Genomic DNA, 17,268 nt, shown 5'->3' with positions numbered 1-17,268 from the left:
TCTCAGATTTTCGTCCTTTGGGTCTGCGATTTTTTTCTCCCCATTATGCGACTCACTTAGTCTGTACAAACATTGAAAACTAATAGTATTTGAATGAGAATTTTTCTTCAACGACGACCTTTAAATTTAAATTTGATTTAAATTCTTGCTATATAAACGAAGTTTGTATATAGAAATATTATTTTTATTTACTATTACAAAACAGTCAAAAATAGTCTGATTCTATAATTAAATAATAATGGTAATGTTTTGTTACATAAAGATTTATATATTAACTCCATAAGTCCGAGATATTTAAAAATAAGTTTTATATTACCGATCCATATTCTGATATGATAAATAAAATTAAAATCGTGAGTAAATTAACGAGCGGCCTCTCAATTCACATCACAACCCCTAGACAAAATTAATGGCATTATACAAAATGTGAAGATCTCTTTAGACAATAATTTCTCCAAGATTTTAGAGTAATCATTGATATACTATTTTCGAATTAATAAAACACATAATAACAGTGAATCTAAATCATCTTCTCAGTAATCAATCTAATAATTTTAAATATTTTCGAATCTTAATTTGGTATTTGTGTCAGGGGTTTATTTTTGATATAAAGCAAAATATTTTGTCAATGATTAATATTCTTAAGCAATCTGAATTACGTTCATATATAGTTTATTATTGATTTGAAGTGACTCTTTCTGTGTCTGCGCCCAAAGGATTTAATTGAGAGTTGACGCGAAGAGGGAAGCAGTTAGCTCCGTTTTTCATTGTTTGCCAGCAACTTAGCTTAAGTTATTGATAATGTTATCAGGCTGGAGTATTGAGCAAAAAGTTTCATTTGGGTTCTGTGTTTTCGCTTTTATACACATGAGCAAAAACTAGAATATGTTGGGCTCTCCACAGTTTGCTGCAACTGCGTAATTAGATTAGTAGTATCCCCATCTGTTTTCTAATAAGTTTGGTATTGCGTGGAGTTTTAAACAAGTTGATATAGTTAACAATTGTCGTTCGAGCAGGTTTGAAACGTGATGCATTACGGGATGCAAATTTCTTGACAGCGAACCGAATATTAACTGATAATTATTTTATATTTTTAAATGCTTCTTTAAGTGCTATATTTGCTCTTGACGCATTTTTTTAGGCGTAGGCGATTACTACGGGTGAGCATTCTTTATAGCTTGCATAAAATCCTCCTTATTTTTGGCAAGCTAAAACATACAAAAGTGAATTTTTTTCAAAGCCACAGTTTGCATTTTATTCTTTCCTTTATTATTACTTGCGTTTATAACAACGCATTATGTAGAAAAAATGTTATTATTTTTGTCGCTTTATAATATTGAATAGCTACATATTTATAAGTGTAGCTAATGAACAGTCTCGTTTTAACGTGTTCTTTCTGTGAGATTTACCGGATTCTTCTATAACACCACTATTGTGATGTATCCGCCTATTGTCACGCACTGTCTGCACCGAGCGACAATCCCTTGAACACTTTTAAGCTCTAGCAACCTACCGACTAAGTAGTTATTTTTCACGCTCAGTGAGTCAACTTCACTTATAGCTTTGGGAATTATATTATTTTGTATTTGTTGATGTATACGGTGGATTTTCAGGGCAGTTTTTATGTAAAAGAGTACTTGATTAACTGCTAAACTACTTTCAATATATGTTTTACAAGCTGTTATAATATATAATAAAAGCATTTTAATTTTAAAACGGACTGTACATATTTAAAAAAATATTTGTGATTAATTATCAGGCATTAAAGTCCCACAATTTACAATGCTTATAATTTTAGATAATAAATATTTTGTAATACATTATTAAACCAGTGCTAGTTGTAAAGTTTTCTAGTTCTATTCGATTGCCTTTTTCGTTAACAACCAGTTATTAATTACCATCGTGTCCCGATACAAGTGGCGATTACCTCTGTTTCCTCTTTTTTCCTTTGGGACCTGGAAAAAAGAAGCAATTCAGACGCGAGGGTGTGATGTTTTTATACGTTGTAATACACCCGGCACTGTTTTATGTGGGGGCATTTAAAGTGAGAAATCGATACTGCGAATGGGTCTCTAACCTATTACCACTTCCAACGACTGTGTTGCCCGCGGAGAAAAACGTGCGGCATTTATTTCGTGACCTACATGCAACATTCGACCGGGTACAGGGTGTTTGCGAACAAACACAAAAAATCTTACAAAACGAATCCCTCCTGCCAGCGCAGTACTTACCCTTTACGGCTGTTGTTTTTTTTTTCGAAGCGGATCGCTGCATGCGAGGATTTAATGTATTGCGCCCGGGCTTTATGCGACTATCGTGCTGTGTAATATGAACACGTGAATTTGTGTTGCGGCGAGACAATGGCTTTCATCGATGAAGATTGATGTCGAAAGTCATGAAAACATGTCGAAAAACAAGAGCGCAGCACCATGAAATTTGATCCGATAAATACAAACACTGAATACAATCAAATATAGTGGTATTTTAAGTAATAGAAATCTATTGAAAAATATTGAATCCGATAATAAAGACCGATATATTTAAGAGATAAAGGTGAAATTGAATTGTTAATTCACAAAAACCCAAGAAAAAAGGTAAATTTTTACAATGTCTTTACTGAAAAAAGTATCGTCGACTGTCGAAGTTACGCAAAAGGTAATGCTCGTATTTCAAGACATCGCTCGTTTATCAAGTCGTATATAATAACAAAAATGCTCGCTAACAAACTTATTCGCAATACTAGGTTTTTACTGTATATAACAAATGTATATATTTTTTTCATATTTATATGACTGGATATCTATCGTCGTGCTCATCATTGTGATAGTCTATAAGCCCTACAGTTAGCATTAGTTATTAGTGAATTTTTGATACGATATATGCATGATCTAGTTAGAATTCTTAATCAATATGATCCGTATGATTAAAAAAAATTAGAAACCCTAATATGTGATGATTGATATACTTTTAAATTATAATAATTATTTATTTATAATTTCTGAGATACAATCAAAATTAAAAAAAGTTTAAGTGAAATTCAATCCTAGTTCTTATGGGTGTATTATCGATTTAAACCATTTATATATTTACATATTGAGTCATTATCCGTTGTATATTTTTTCTTTAAGTGTCTCAAATCTAGCCTTTATGTTATGGGGAAATTCAATTAGGAACACTGTGAAAGTAATGATTTAATTAAAACGCGTTTTTTGTTGTTGTAAATATTTGCTAGGATATTGATAGTAATTGTTTAAAAACGCAAATCAAGATAAAAAAACTCAAAGCATCTTTAAACAAATACATAAAATATAGAAGATTCGCTTTACGTATGTTTTTGTAGACGTGTTTATACAAATGTACAATTTAATCCTATTAGTGAGATACTAAAGCAATAAAACCCTTAAGAAATTACGAATGATTTTAATAACATAATCTGACAAGTTAAATTAATGATTTTCCTCGCCGAAAACACGCAACACAAACAAACAAAAAACCAGAACATTTCCCGCGATCTGTTAAACACGTCATTTGTCCAGTGACAATTCACGAGCGGCAATTAAGCGAATGGCGTACACAAAAGTTTGGATACACATTCGAGTGCGAATAAAAAATCGACTCATATAAATCAACAAGTAGAAGTAAAAAATGGCCACAAACACATTACTTTTAATTTCTGTCGACGACTCTTTCCGCCGCCCTGACGCGTATTAATGGCCCACCGACAAAATTCGTTTTACGTATGAGTGTTATATCTAAAACTAGCATCGTACCTGTTGAAAATTAAATGAAAAGTATTTTTTATGAATTCTGAATTAAATATAATATCGCTATGATATAAAATATTTATATCTAGGATATACGTACAAAAGTATTGAATCTTGAGGATCTATAAAAAAAGTCATGGTTCCCAGGATTACAAGCTGTCTCAAAAATCAGTATCCCTAATCTTGACAGATCTATGTATATACAATAGATAGTTGGATCATTTGTATATTTTATATTGACTTACTGCGGACGGATTGAAGTTGAAAAAAATGGATGTAATATAATACTATAAAAATAATATACATTTACTAGATGTATCTTGTGTGTGTGTTTTTTTATTTATTTTCCCTAGTTTATTAAACCCACCGCAAAAGGTCGCTGTATTAACGGCACGTTTATAAATTCGGTTAGCGTCCGATTTTAAACGAGAGTAACAAATCATCGAAAAATTAAGGCCGCCAGTTAAAACAAAGCGTGATTGTGTTGACGCCAGAGTTAAAATTTAATCTAAAGCGACACGAAATTTCAATGTGGTTACCAAAAGCTTTTTATTAATACAAATACATAAATACACGTAATACAAACATCGCTTTGATTTATTTTAGCTTTTGAGCAGAATATAATAATCATGAGCAATTCAATATTATTTTTCATTTGCAAAATTTATATTTTTTGACCCATTGATTAAAGTTTTTTTTATAAAACGAATGCTTAATAATAATATTTAATTGTGAAAAATATTGTGTTACTTTTAGAATTATGATTATTAAATTAAATATTTTTAATGTATTAATTCATTGCGAATAAATATAATTACCCGAAATATTTATCTGACAAGAAAAAACATTTTTTGTATGTTTTTTGATAAGCCAAACATTTTTAATTGTTATTTAAGTATAACATTTATAACAATTAAAACACTATTAAGTAATATATAAATATTTTTTACTTATTGCACGACACCCTACACAAACGAATACAAGAGGTTTCAAAAATGTTTATAAAAAAAATTGATTAAATATCAAATATACAAAATAGTTCATTTATTTTGTTAAAAATTATCCTAATTAAGAGCAATAAACAATTAAAATAAACTAAATTACAGTTTAATTGCTTTTCATAAAACAAAAAAAAATTCAGCACTTGTAGTTAAATATATACATGTAAAATAAAACATAGCTTTACAAGTTTTAAATCATTGTCAATAACAATAATAACTTTTACATCTATCGTCATATAATTAAATCTTATCACCGTATAAAATTACTGCACGAATGCTGTTAGCTAATGTTATTTGATAAATAAGTTTATGAACTAATGTAAAAAATATAGTAGCTAATTTTTAAATTCTACATATTTTATATAAAAGTACATATTAAAAACGTTTAATTCATTTTAATAAATAAAATAGATTAGACATAATAATTTTTTTTTATTTTTCATTTATTTTTTCTGTAAACTTTCTGTATATTATTAATAATCAATATTTAAATCATGACAGACTGACTTTATAACCTTCAAAATTGAATATATTTTTCTTATATAATTAACAGGCGCGTACGGCGAGATACATTCCATTTCGCTCGCTCGCGTGCTAAGCGACGAAAGTGAGTGAGAGATAAGGGCGGATGCTACATGCGTTCCGCACGCCCACTTCTTCTCATTCATTCTCGTCACTTAATACGCGAGCGAGCGAAAGACACATTTTTATTTATTCTGGTTATGTAAAATAGCTCGGTTTACTACATATGTTAGAAATTATGTTGAGATGTCTGTAAGGTATAGTGGATGAAGCAATATTTCATAGCATAAATCATTCATAAATTGGAGGGTTTATTGGTTGCGCACTGTGGTGCAAAAGAATACAATATATTTTGATTTGCCAATGTGGGGACCAGACGTCGCAATTCCTAAACTGTTTTATTGATTTCTTGGCAATAATTTTTAGATATATAAGTTTTATGGTCAAAGGTAATAACGATGTTTCTCTGAATCACTTTAAAAGAAGAAATTGCGATTAGACTTTTCTAAAAAATAGACTAATCGTTATTTTATCACGTGTGTTCTTATGCAAGACTCCAGGGATAGCGATAGAGCTACGCCATACAGTTGATCTTGGATCATCAAGTAGAGCATAAAAAACAGCATCCTTTCATTTATACCTAATTTACATAAAACGATGCAATACTCACACAATAGCAAGTTTCTGCTGCTTTATTGTATGCTTTGGAGCATAGAGTAAAGAATATCATATTATATACATTCTTTACTCTATGCTTTGGAGTTATATTAATAATAACTCTAACATGATAAATTGATTTTTCTAGCAGCCTATTACTTATTAGGCATTTTATATTTTAAATTAATCAAATTGTATTTCATTCTACTTCTTATACAAGTATTTTTTAATATAATATTTGACGTTATAACGAGAACACGCTTGATTTTGCTGTATATGCATGACAGGAAGTGTGTAATGTTAAACTAGTTAATAATTCCAATCATCGATGAGAGAGCCAGCTCGTTAATGGCATATGCAGGTAAAACGGATTGTTCTGAAAGGCACCCCTGTGGGGTGGTTTAACTCCCTTTGGAGGGATTCCTGATCCACAAATCAAGTTAGCCAGTTTGTGCAATAAGCTTATTTCCTGAAAATTTTATAGGCAAACATACTTATTTGTGAATATAATCATGACTTAAATGAAGATAAATAAATTTTACCGTCACGTACTCAACAATATAGTAGGGGGTATTCAGATATATTCTCGTTTTATTAATAAAACTCGGATAGCATATTTCAGTACTTTCGTTTTTATTTATCTACACAATATAAATTTCATCGTTTTATATAACATTCTTTCACATTTACTGCCCTTTTTGTTATATTTTTTGGTTTAGTATTAAAACAATAAAAAAGAGTCGATTTCACTTTTTCTAGTTAATTGAATATTTTTCCCTTATAAAAATGATTCTGAGGAAAAATAAATATAAGGTCTGCAATAAAACTCGCCAACCAAGGTTTCAGATTTTATCCTGAGTTAATCCAGAAGTGTGTTTTTATGTTAGAGAATATTTTTTTTTTTATTCACTTTAGATGCTCTTTTTTCACTCAATATAATACTCAATTGAGTTAAATACTATACACGTTACTGTTTTACCTTATTTTAACACTTTAAAAATAAATAATTTCTTTGAATCTCATCATACACAAAGAAAAGTATTTTTAATGTGAAATCCGGATTAAGGCGTTGGATTCGTCCTTTTTATGTGAGTTAGCCACTGTTTTTCTTAATCACGTTTTAATAAATGATTCATTTTTCGTCACCAGTGATCTGATTTTTTAGTTGTTCTTTTTTGAAAAATAGTACACGTGTTAATCCTCGTTGTTCTGTAGTGATTGGACAATTCACGAGGAACCAAAACACCCTTTTTTCAGCTTTTGCTAATATTTTTGGGTGGTGTAGTGTAACGTAGAGATAATATTTTTTCATAAATAGCATATAAAATGCCTATATTTTTTAATTATGAAATATATATCAAAGTGATTCATTGCACAGAAGTAGTAATGGATTTGTGCGTTTAAGTTCAACCAAAATATAGATTTCATTGGCATATACAAAACATATGATATTGAGATTTGTCGTGCGATTCCAGCATCAATTGAAGATTTTGAGAACATTGTGTATTTATATAATAGCTAAGTCAGCAGTACTTTTGAGTAATGTTGGAAAATAATGCAACCGACTTACTTTTAATATAAAAGGTTCTGAAAAGGTTTTTCAGATACCTCTACATGAGAAAAATATTATCCATTTTTATTTTCCAATGAATTTCTGCAGTGTGCTGGGATATGATTTACTTAAGTCGCGTTGACGAGTGTACTTTGAAAAACACTTATCTAAGCTGGTGGTACGTTGCTTGTGGTGTATGTTTGAATTTTATTCTTTTAATAGCCTTGTTTTTATTACCTATATAAAATGAACAAAATAACATTTTTATGAATTTCGATTATTCTGTGCTTTTTACAAAATTGGTTTAAAAATTAAATACGTGTATATATATATATATATAACATACTTTCATTGAGCTTTGTTTTTATTTAATTAACCTACCTACGCATTAAATGATAAAAAACAATATTTAGGCTTAAACGTAAATGCCGTACAATATTTGAGCGTAGTATGGATTTTTTATGTATACATATACATACCTTTATTATATTTTGAAAATAATTTATTTATCTGCACGTTTAAGGTGATAAAAATAGAAAAAAATATGCTAAGGCCGGCTCAGTCTTCAGGGACTATATGGGCAACGTTTTCATTAATAATACAAAGTCGGTTCTATGTTTTAGAACCAAACATATATAATGCAAACGAAGGGGTTGATGACAACACGTATAAGGCTTTATTTTCGGAATTTGTTAATGTACTCCCAGCTATAAAACGAAAATTGTTTCAAAGGTCACTATTTATACATACAGTACAGATCGAAATTTGTCCTGCATATAAATACATTTTTTTTATTTATTGATCGATAAATAATTAAACATTTAAAATATATAATACATATGCACTTTTTATTATATAGAAAGTCAGATCTGCTTTTAAAAATCAAGTCAATAGGTATCTTATGGGTTAAGAAAGTGCAGCCTTCAATATATACTATGAACTAATTTTAAAATAAATAAAAATCCTGGTTCTTTTTTAACGTCATTCAATATAATTTTTTTCTTATAATACTGTCTTTGAGAGCTTTTATTAATGTCAACTCGTCGTTAAAAACTTTCTATTCATGTTACACGATAGAAAATATATATAAAAGCATCGTTAAATAAAATAAAAGCTGATCTAGGAGGCCATATCTAATAATATTTAATTTAGATATTACTCAGATAATCTAATAATAATTAATTTAGATAATGCTTAGATAATAGATAATTTGAGATTATTACTAAGCTCTGATTCAATTTACCCCAATAGTTAAGCCACAATAGCAACAAAATCAATAGCTATAATTTATTAGGCTTAAAACCATAGATTTATAAAATAATGAAGTCTCAGTTGCTCGTCATTAAACGAATCCATTTTGGTCAAAAAAGTAGAAGACATTTTTAAAATGGTGGTGATCACGTTTGACCTGAAAATTTCCTTTGGCCGGAAAAAGGGAAACTAGACCGTCTCTCTTCTGAGAAGAAACGTGGTCAAGTGACTGAAATATTCGTATAGAATACTTTGATTCATTATTTCAAATTGAAAAGGCGATACGATGCTTCGGCCGGTTTGGATACACTATGTAAGGTTGTGAGGTATAACATTTTTCAACAAAATATATTTTATATCAAAATTCTGAGAAATATAGAAACATCTGTTGCAAAGCACAAAAATATATTTTTATTTTATAATATTTGTTCCATATATGTTGTTGAAATGTTGGTTGAAGTTGTCAATCAAACATTTAAACAAAAGGTAATCTGATGCTGTTTGACTATTAGAATCAATATTATTTATTTTTCATTGCTTTTCGGTTAATTTTAATATCATATACAAAGTAAAGATTTATAATTAGGATTTTAATTTTTTATCTATGGCTAAAAAATATTTTTTCAATATTTACTTTGATACATATACCACTTATTAATTTTCTTTCGTTTTGCATCATCGACCGAACCAAAACTCCATCTCACGTTTTAGCATAATTATCTCTTCAATATTAAAAAAATGCTTTTAAACGGTATAGGTGCAAAGTGAATTTAAGCATAATTTAATGCTTCGTATGTACCTTGCTGAAGCTTGTGACCATAGTTTGGACGTACCTTAATAAGTGAGATTTAGGAATTTATTACATAATCATCTCAGAAATGGCACAAAGCTTACCTCATTCATTATTTGCGTTTATTCCCTTTTGACTCTCAGAATTCCAACACTGTTTGGCAATGGCGAAGTTGATTCAACATCTTTCCTACGCATTTATCTTCATTAAGCGCGTGAATGCAAAATACAATTACAAGATAATACGAGAGTTAACCCCTAAACGTCACACATCTATTTTATCTTATCACATCGGATTAGGTATGTTTTATTTTTATTTAATATTAATAGATTATAACTTGAAGGAGTTGCTGAAAGATAAATATAATAGTATGTATACATATATTGTACTTATCAAAAGATCCAAAGTAGGGTATTAGTAAACGGTTATTGAGTAGGGTGTAGAATCTCATTATTAAATTTGCAAGGAAACTTAATCAGGGTCTTCTAAGTACTTGTAAACTGAATACGCATGTCTTGATGCTGACGCTATAAATACATAATTAGTTTTATTAAATCCTATAAAATTAATTATCAAGATGATTTTTTTCTATATTTATTAAAAAAAATTGCAATCATTAAGTACGTTATAATCTATGTACTTGTTTTTTTTTTGTCATTTTTATAAGATTTTAAATCATATTATATTATTATGTAAAAACCTAATGAATAATAAAACAATAAGCAAACAATTTTAATATCGTGTTATTGAAATTTACGTTACGTAAGTTAAAGATTCGTTAGAAAGATCATTGCCATTCCTTAGAATGAGAATGTATTGGGCTTGCTTTATACAATAGAGAATTATGCGACAGAGTCACCTTTTGACGTTACGCTTGTTTTGTAGTATTGTCCCGGTCTTATAGCAACGTAAGTTATTTAGTTATACACTATTATTAAATATACAACAATGTTTTAATCACGTATAATTTTTGTAATTACTATAAAAACGTGATATTCTCGTAGCATTGTCTGCATTTCGTAGCTCAGATCAGAGTTGACGTGAAGAGGGAAGCGGCTGATTTTTTTTTGGCGCTTTTACGTAACTCCGATTAGTTTATATTAGAAGTGAAATCTAAATAAAATAATGATGTGTGATTATTTATATACGCTAGTCAAAATTAAAAAAGTTCGTCTAATCACTTCACTCTTAAAAGGTTTGTAAGTAGAATTATATTCATTGTTTTAGTAATAAAAATATTTTTTCGCATCACTGATTGGCTAGTCTAAAATAAATAGTATCTGGTTTAGAGGTCAACACAGTATGTGATATTAAATGCCTTTGCGAAGTGGTGTTAGGAAATAGTGCTCAAAATAGATTGGATGCCAAAGTGTTAAACATTGAAGTTCTTGGAACACTGCATGGTCTAAATAGGACAATTTTAAACTGTATTTTATGGTTAGAAATCTCAAATAATTTCAAAGAAAATGAAATAATGACAAAATCAAGATATTATAAATGTATGTGAAAACGTGTAAGAGAGGTGAAAGATCATCGCCAGGGGTTTATAACCCTCAAAAATACTGAGGAGTATGTCTGATTTAATATTGTTCATTCTCTTATTGTGTTGGTGTTGTTATTAAAAAAGTAATACGTTAATATGTCAACAGTAGCTTTTATAACTTATGAAAGTACGAGCGTAGCGTCCGCGCAAAGTTTGACAGCGGGAACGTTAATATGGACGCGCTTCGTAGAACAGCGTCAAAACTGCTTAGGGTGCAGTGGTGGTACCAGTATTAGAGATATACCAGTGGTAATTTGCAGTGTATCAATTAACATGGCGGCCGAGTAGTCCGAATGCTCACCGCATAAATGCCAAATTGTCAAGTTGCGACACGAACAGCGTCTTAATCCGTTTACCAGTTATTGCTCTGGCGGCTCTCACAACTCCACTATGTTGTTCCACGTTTCGCACTAATTCTATTAAAATTTAGACGTTATTAAACAATGGATTTTATCAAATTAATCTAATTTGTGTGTGTTTAATTAAGTTTAAAGATTTAAGGCGATAGGTTCATTATATACAACTTGTTTGGGGCTCATTGTAAACAAGAGTTTTGTTACTGAGAGTGGTTCATTATTGATTTAAAAATATGAAAGGCGTTAGCTTTCTAAATATACATTTTTATGTTTTGCATTTGATTTTATAATATTCATTATAGCTATATAAAAAACAAATTTTATTTTATAATTAAAATAAAAGTATCCGGGAAGGTAAGAAAATTAATTTTCACTAATATTTTAATCTTGGGCTAATCCTTAAATATTAATTATTAACATCGAAGATTGAATATAAAAATAATATTGTTTAAGTTGCGTACACAAACAAGTAGATGAATTATTGATTTTGGAGTCATAAAAAAACTACCTATTATATCTAATACATTTATAACAACATTTTAAGAACAGTATCGAACAAACATAACGATACAATGTTCAGAGTTGTAGCGGTAATAAAATATATATTGCTTGTAATTTTTTAGTGAGGGCAAATATATTATAAGCATTAAAACTTGCAAGATAATATCATTAAGTAAAAAGCTCAAGGGGTTGTGTGCATTATAATATCAGTCAGTGTGCAGTGTAGCAAAAAATATAGCACATAATTGTACAAATATTTATATTTAATTAAGCAGTTACATGAGTCAATAATTTCACGTAGTGCGAAATTCTTAGTTATTTTTCTCTTGCCTGACATTTTTTTGTAAAGAAAATATAAATATGCAATTATGTAAGCAGCGTAAAATTTATTAAAAACGTTTTTCTAAAAAAATATTTTTCTCAGATGTTTAATTGTTGTTTTTTTACGCATCGCGTATATAAAAACGCCTAACTTATAAAGTTTATAACAAAGCTAAAGGCAAACATATTTTATATTATAAAAAACGAAATCATTTATTATTAATTAGGTTTAATTTTATTTATCTTGTTATCGTATTGCAGTAGCACGTAATCGATCGTTAGCACGTCGTTGTTCAGTTTTTCAGCGGTTTCACGTGCAGTATCATGTAATCGTATTTAACAAATAACAGTTAAAATTACAATATAACACAGTTTACATAAAAATGGCAGCAAGAATAATATGTGCAAATGTCACGTTTGAGATGAAAAAAAATACAAAATACAGAAACATGTATTTTATGTTTTATAGTATAGATTATTTTAATATTTTAGGTTGTAAGCCAAGAATATTATGATATTACGACATTCCGTTCATTTGAAATCTTAAAATCAAATTTATCGTATTCTGAAAATCTGTTAGAAATTTTCTTATAACTCTCATCAATTTAAAATACCATCCAGTATGTATTACATAACACTTCACATAAAACGTATTTTCAAGTCAGCTCAATTATTATTTTAAAATTTAAACGAAGGACTTAATATTAAATCTATTCACTAATGATAGTAGCAGGTACTGACATTTAAGTTCATTAATGTAAGACTTAATCTTGATTATATTTTAATAAACATCTCAAATTTCACAATGTTAACAAAATAATTTAAAACAGATTCGTATACAGTCGTGTTAATTGAGAATTTATTCCCTTATATTTGTACCTTAAAAATATAATGAAGCTACTTACTTAATAGTTAATAAAATAAATATAATTAAATCTAAATATAGTAGAATAAAATAAAAAATCTCTTCTAGACTACTAGCTTTAATGACCAGCAATCGTCGAAATCCCCAACTTAGAAAATATACGTTGTCATCGTGTTATCCGGAGCAAAACCTCGTATTGTATTAGATTCATTTTGTCGAATACAGGGCGTGTTGGTTGTACGTGCGTAAGTGAGTTGTCATGTCTGAATACTAAAGGCGCCCACCCCGGTTGTAGGCGATGGCACAATTTCCCGACCGAACGTGCCTTCAGACCATTTTCTTGGCTTCGAACACAAACACGGAGAGCAAATGTTTGCTTTTCTAATAGAAGATTAATAAGTTAATAATATATACGCGCGCTGGGGCTTTGACTGCATTGGATTAGGCATAAAAAAGCGCTCGAGGCCATTTAAATATTCACAGCCATCCATGAGAGGAAAATGTCTTGGAAAAAAATCATTGTATACAGAAAAAATACAATATTTTCAAGATAGGCGTTTTAAATCATATCTTTCTAAAAATAATTTAAGAAATAATACATAAACAAAATTATTATTAATTTAATTAGGAACATAACAACGAAGTTGTATTGTAACCAATGTTTCAGTTTCACTTTTTAGTTATATTTTACATTAATTCATTTTAAAGGAAGATCACCCTAGAATTATTTTGTTTTTTCACAGAAAAAAATATCAGTTTTTCAAAGCATATACTGTCAGAAAAGTGCCATTATTAAAATGGTAGAGAAAATGTACATTTAGGACTATCAATTTAATGAATTCAACAATGAATAATCATTTCTTTATTATATTTTTATACTACTACTTTGTACTAGGTACAATATATAAAGCAGAAGAATGGTTCATAAAAATTCAAAGATCGGTTTGTGATACGTGACGTCACGGATCACAGAACGATTTCCGGCAAAGATCAGCCGGTGTAGAAATGTCGGAGCGTGTCGCCGGAAGTACACTGCGCAGATTTCCGGTTCGAGGAAATGCAAGAGTGTCACTAGATGACGTCATCCTTATTCACCCGACGTTCGTACAAAGTGACGCAATTTATACGTTCAACGCGATATTTTATAGTATATTTATTTTATGTTTTAAGATATAAAATAAATAATGCCTAATGTTAAAACATATTATGAGATTTGATTAGGTGTCATTAAGTGTCATTAGGTTTTAGCTAGCATAGTATTGATGGAGATTCAACTAAATTTGAAACAAAATTTTACGATCTTTTAAGTAAGGGAATAAATAAGACAATGAAACATTAAAGGTAAAAAGCTACGCAGACAATTATTAAAGCTAGTATCTATTATTATATACTTTAAGATATTAGAATGGGATGAAATTCGTGGATTTTTATTATCAAACAGTTCCTTTGAAAATATAAGCAAAAATAGACGGAAGTTCCTAATTTTGTTTAAAATATTGCAATATTATATTTTATTATCATATTTTGAATTAAAATACATATTTTAGAAGCTATGCTTAAAGACCTTGTACGAAATTGTACGAAAAAATATAGAGAATATCATTAATTTACTGTTAAACATAATATTTATTTCAGTTAAATGATTTTGTAGTTGGGTTTTTCTAAACTTTACTAAGCTAAAAAGTCGTTTACACAAGTAGTTAAAAAATGGGATTATTATGTGATTTTGTAGTCTTGGTTCTTTTAAATTTTATGTATATGGCTTCTTTCAAGTATAGTTCTTCCTAAAGAACATTTGTAATATTTTAATCACTAAATGAAAATTATTCCAGAATTATTAAAACTAGTATCTAATTCTAAATTAGGTTTAAAAACGACATTGACATATTTTGTGTAATTTGCACAAAGAATTAATGGAGTTTGGAAAAATAACGTACAATTTTTAATATTATTAGATGTCGGTCCCTCACTATCATGTGGTACCGCTACTAGTGAGTGTACGAATACCGGACCATCCACCTTTTGGGTTGTTATTATTATTTTAATTCGTTCTAATTAAATAAAATATATTTTGTTAAAATAAGATATTGAAACTATAATGTATCTGTACGGTTTATTGTAGAATACTGTATAAGAGGGTACACTACACTGCATTTTTAATTGCTTTTTACTGGTTGGTTTAGCTTAAAAATATTGAAAAACTTGTAATGGTTACTTAAACTCTTTTTTCAGGACAAAATTTTAATATCTATGCTACTGTTAAATTTCGCTTGTGCCACAACCGTTACTGTATGAATTTTCGCATTATTTACAATTTTTTATTGCTTATTATAGTTCTATATGTGGACAAACTATGTAATATTTTTAAATAATTTAAAATAGTTTTCACATTAGCTAAATAATTATTTAACTAAACATTCGATGGCACTTAAAAAAAGGTTTGTATAACAAATATTTTAAGACGCAGTATGTCTGGTATAGGAAATTAAAATTTATTTTTTTGCATCAAATATAAAAAGTTATTTTTAAAAAAACTTACTCAGAATTGAAACAATATTTACACACATAAATAAACAACTAATAAAATTGTATAACTAACGAATTATCTTAAAATATATAAAAAAAAACAGATTAATAAATAGATAAAAAATAGATTAATAATTCAGCCATGTAAGAATAAATTGTATATAAAAAAAATATTAGCAATTTTAGCAGATTATATTTACAGCTGTTACAATGCACTACTTAACTATGTATAATGTTTTTACTTTTTTAGCCAAAAGTGCTCTACTTTTTTAGGTAAATTGGTACTGATTTTATAGCTCGTTATAGAGCTTTTGTCTCATTCCTAGCAATTGTGAATTTATTAAGACAATATGAGCAACAAATAAAAAATTGTTACACTCCTAAACTGCATATTATAATATTTTATATTAAAAAATCTTACTTAAATCTTTAAAAGCAACGAAAATAGTTTATTATATAACTTAATGATACGAATTTCTCTAACGCGTTTCATTTATTTTCGATTAAATATAAATTTTACCAAAACAAAGTTTCAGAATATAATTTTAAGTTAAACAACAAAGAATAAAATATAAGGGTAAGCAAATAATTATAGATTTTTAAATTAAATTGTAGCATTAATATTTTTTATTTATAATAAAAAAAAATTTCTGACGATTTTATACAAAAATAATGTATTTTAATATAATGCTACAAATCAAAATTTCTGGGTTATTATTTAATTGAGAGTCTTAATTTTCGAAATTACATTTAGTGCAAGATATTATTTCTATAATACTTTTTAATAATATTAAATATAGAAAAATACTAAATTCAATTTATACATAATATTTTAGTTTTATGAGATTCGATGGAAATACATCGTAGTGCTATTTCGGAGTAATACAGTAAATATAATTATTATTTTATTTTTATTTTGTATGCCTATATAGAATCACACATTATAACTGTTTACTATTGTTTATGATCTTTAGCTTTAGTAATATAATATTTAATTTATTTTTGCAAAGACAGATTTATCTCTTGCTATTTTACTTGCGTCAGAGTCAGCGCATTTTTCAGTTACAGACGTTTTTTTGCTAGATTTCATTAAATTATGTGATTTTTTAAATAAAATAAATATTAAAAAAACAAATTTATTCTTAATTATTTATATAGCAGAATTTATGTTCTTTCCTTTTATTTTTTTACTATATCGTTTGTCCGTTCCCTTAACAAATTCAGCCCATTAATTCACCCGGAACACACATTCTTTTAATTTAGTTAAAACGGTGGCTTCCTTTTGAACTAGAATAGTTTAGCCGAGTTTTAAATATATGCGACTTTAACTTGTTAATTATATGCAATATTTCGTGAAACATTGTTTCGCTAATTACACGCGGTTAAGTAGAACCTCTTGGGGTTTTCCGCTTACCCAACTTATGCCCGTTAAATAAACCCTCGCCAGCCACAGAGTAGGTACATTGTGCACATCGGGGTATTATGGCAATACATCCACTCACGGTCGGTATACTTCATTACCTGTGACGACAACGTCAAACTGGATATAATATAATATAACATAATCCGCCATAGGGCTTCCAATTGTAAATCTCATATTTCGTCCGCCATTAAGACGT

Source organism: Plectrocnemia conspersa, unplaced genomic scaffold, assembly GCF_051122295.1.
Source record: "Plectrocnemia conspersa isolate PC_06_02 unplaced genomic scaffold, ASM5112229v1 ptg000010l, whole genome shotgun sequence".
Lineage (NCBI taxonomy): Eukaryota > Metazoa > Arthropoda > Insecta > Trichoptera > Polycentropodidae > Plectrocnemia > Plectrocnemia conspersa.
The sequence above is the reverse complement of the archived record's forward strand: the minus strand, read 5'-3'. Positions refer to the sequence as shown.